The sequence below is a fragment of the Micropterus salmoides genome, unplaced genomic scaffold, assembly GCF_014851395.1.
Source record: "Micropterus salmoides isolate LMB-PRFRI ecotype aquatic unplaced genomic scaffold, ASM1485139v1 Ms_hic_scaffold_18, whole genome shotgun sequence".
Taxonomy (NCBI): domain Eukaryota; kingdom Metazoa; phylum Chordata; class Actinopteri; order Centrarchiformes; family Centrarchidae; genus Micropterus; species Micropterus salmoides.
This window is the reverse complement of record NW_024040928.1, coordinates 31091664-31095113: the sequence shown is the minus strand read 5'-3', so window position 1 is coordinate 31095113 and position 3450 is coordinate 31091664.

The window sequence follows — 3450 nt, the reverse complement described above, 5'->3', positions numbered from 1 at the left end:
CTGCATCCTGTTTAGATGTTGAAAATGCCTCTACCCCTTTAGAGAACATATCTACCATGACAACACAATATTTCTTCCCCTGTGACAGTGTCAGTTCAATGAAGTCCATTTGCAGGTGCTCAAATGGTTTGTCTGGGGGTGGGTGTGCCACCTGTGGGATCTGAATCGGCCGCCCCACATTGTTAGTTGCACAAATATGCAAAATAGTCTCATGCAAAGTTGTTACTGCAAAAACGATTTTTACCAGGAGCTGGATCACGTGATGCTGAGCCGTCCACAAACAACTCCATGTCTGGGTTTGTTAGAGGAGTCTCCTGCAAGTCTGCCCTTAGAGAGCAGGTTTCTGCTATGACTGCAACACAATCATGCGGCTGTCCTTCACCTGGAGTTGGGAGGAGAGTAGCAGGATTCAGTACAGTGTAGTAATGTTAGATATATCAAGCAACACGGTCTTGTATCTCAGCCACCTGGATGTGGAGAGATGAGATGTTTTTTGTTCAAGCAAAATCATCGACAGCATGTGGAACCAACAATGTCAAGTCTGAATAACCCACAATGTCACGTGATGCCATGGCTGCTTTTTCAGCAGCCGCCACAGCTCTCAGGCAGTTTGGCTGCAACAGAGTCCAGTTTGGATGAAAAATAAGCTCCAGGTCTCAGTCGTCCCCCATGGTCTTGTAGTGGTACTGAGGTCATGTACCCCCCCTTTTCGTCAACAGTCTGGGTGAAATGTTGTTACAGTCGGGGAGACCCAGGGTCGGTGGAGACTGAAGAGCCCGCTTTAAATCAACAAAAAAACCCACTGAATGACCATAAAAGAAAGAAACACCACAAACTCAAAAGCTTAGTACAAAACAAAATATTGGTGCATTTCAAGATTTCACACAAAAATACAATCACAAAGTAAAGCACAAACCAACTGAAAATTGGTGCACACTTAAACCAAACAATCTCAAAAGCACAAATGAGTTGCAGTTCATTTCAAAATCACAAATATAAATTCAGTCCAATGCCAAAGCAAAAAAAAAGATAAATAAAACTGGTTCAGTTTCTCTGGCACAAACAAACAAAAAGGAGGAGGTTTAATTGTCGCGCCATCCGGCAACGAATCAGTGTGGCTCATTTATAAAATGGGCGTTTCCGGGGTTTTCCACGGTGGTGAAACCTGGTGAATTCTAGGTTGTCACAAGATCTATATAATGTCTAAATTCTTACGTGTTTCTATTAAATGTTAACAAAGCTAGTAGTCTGAGGAAATCCTATCCCGTTTACAAAAAGCCTGTTCAACATTCACACGGTCTGTTAGTGTTTTTTTTACCCCAGTCGCAATTCATTCACACAAGGCTGTTTGCAATGCCCACTCAAAAAAATTTTCATTCGCACTTCATTCATACATCTGTAGTGAACACATTCAGCATTCAACAATACTGTCTAATTACTTGGTAATCACCTGGAGCAGCAACCCCAAGTAAAATAATAAAAAAATTTTTTAAATAAAATTGTTTTTCTTCAATTTTATTGCGAGTCCTATGACTCACACACCCCTACTTTACTGTGGGTCCCAGACCCAAAAGAACTGATGCAACAGCAGGTCCCAGACCTATAAGAAATCCACTGCCCCCCAGTGATTTCTTGACTATAGTACCTTTAACACAAAGCTTTGCCGATTCACACGGCGGCCCCAGGCCTGCCCTGCTGACACGTCTGTCACGCTCACCCTGAGAGGCAGCGAGAATCGTTCCACTTGAACAGTCTACTCACCACAAAGAGAGTGTTGCCAGCCACCAGGTTCTTTGTGGATCACAGCGGTGAGGGAGCCTCAGACACTCAGGCGTCAGGCCCTCAACGTCTCACCCGTATTTTGGCCATACGGTTTTTCACCTGCAGCTCCGAGTGTCCGAGTCCTCTCGCGTGTGTGACGAGCCGACAACGCCAAAATTGTGGTGGGAAAAAGCGTATTTAAATAAATCTGAATGAACCTCACCGCTGTGTTCACCACTTGTTACCGTCCGCACTGTGGAAGTTGATGGTCTCCATCTTCTCCATGCTCTCCTCCAGGTCCGTCTCCATGTACAACATGTCGTCTGCAGAGATGTTACTGCAGAAAACAGGTCAGCTTTACTACAACACACGCTGAAGTACTGCAGGTTATACACGCTGAAGTACTGCAGGTTATACACGCTGAAGTACTGCAGGTTATACACGCTGAAGTACTGCAGGTTATACACGCTGAAGTACTGCTGAAGTACTGCAGGTTATACACGCTGAAGTACTGCAGGTTATACACGCTGAAGTACTGCAGGTTACACACGCTGAAGTACTGCAGGTTATACACGCTGAAGTACTGCAGGTTATACACGCTGAAGTACTGCAGGTTATACTCCACATGGTATACACAGAAGAATATTAAACACAGTACATCATATCCTGTCCTGGTGAGTCCAGGTCCCTGTAGTATGGGAGTCTGATGTGACTCTGGGTCCTGGTCTTACCTGACTTTGACGTAGTCGGACAGCAGCCAGCGGTAGATGGCCTTGGTGGCGTGAGTCATGAAGGTGCGTCCTTTAAAGCTGGTCTTCTGCAGGAACCAGGGCAGAGCTCCACAGTGATCCAGGTGGAAGCTGAGAGGGAGGGCAACAGTTACTGAGGAGTTTCCAGGTCCACATCAGCCCTGACCTTTATGTTGGTCTGATTTCTCAGCATCATGTCAGGCAAAGCAGTTTGATTAGAAAGCACATTTCATACACAGGTCGAGTCTGTACAGAGAAGGGAAAACAACACACTTGGACATTAAAGTCCACCTGCTAGTACAGCTGAGTGTGTGTATATTACAGTGTTCTCTGGTTGCTGTGCTGATAAATGTTGGGAACTCACTGGCTGATGAGCAGCAGGTCAATTTCAGCCGGGTCGATCAGGTCGATGTACGGCAGAGCGTCCGTCCCGTCCAGACCAGGATGGATCCCGCAGTCCAGCTGAACCACAACACACACACGTTTTTACACACTGAGGTGACTGAAAGCTGAATACCGTGCAGCTGATGGGATTAAAAACAGACCAGAATCTTTGGTCCCTTGAACTCCAGGATGATGCAGGACCGTCCCACCTCCTGTCCTGCTCCTCTGGACACAAACACACAGAGACAGCATCACTTTCATGTCTAACTGACATCCAGATGTTTCAGGTTTCAGCCTTAAAGACAAAACTCTTCCCCCAAGAACCGTTAACAAACTAAACTCAGCTATCAAACCCAGCAGAACCAATAATAACAGAAGGACCAGCTGATGCATATCTGCCCCCAGAGGAACATCAAGCAGAACTCCATTCAATAATTAAGCACTTTTAAAACACTTTGTCAGCAAAGGCCAAAACAAGCCAAATACCGGTTATTTAATTTAATTAATCAGTTAAATTATTAACTCAGAATTTCTAGAATCCACCAATAAGCATCTG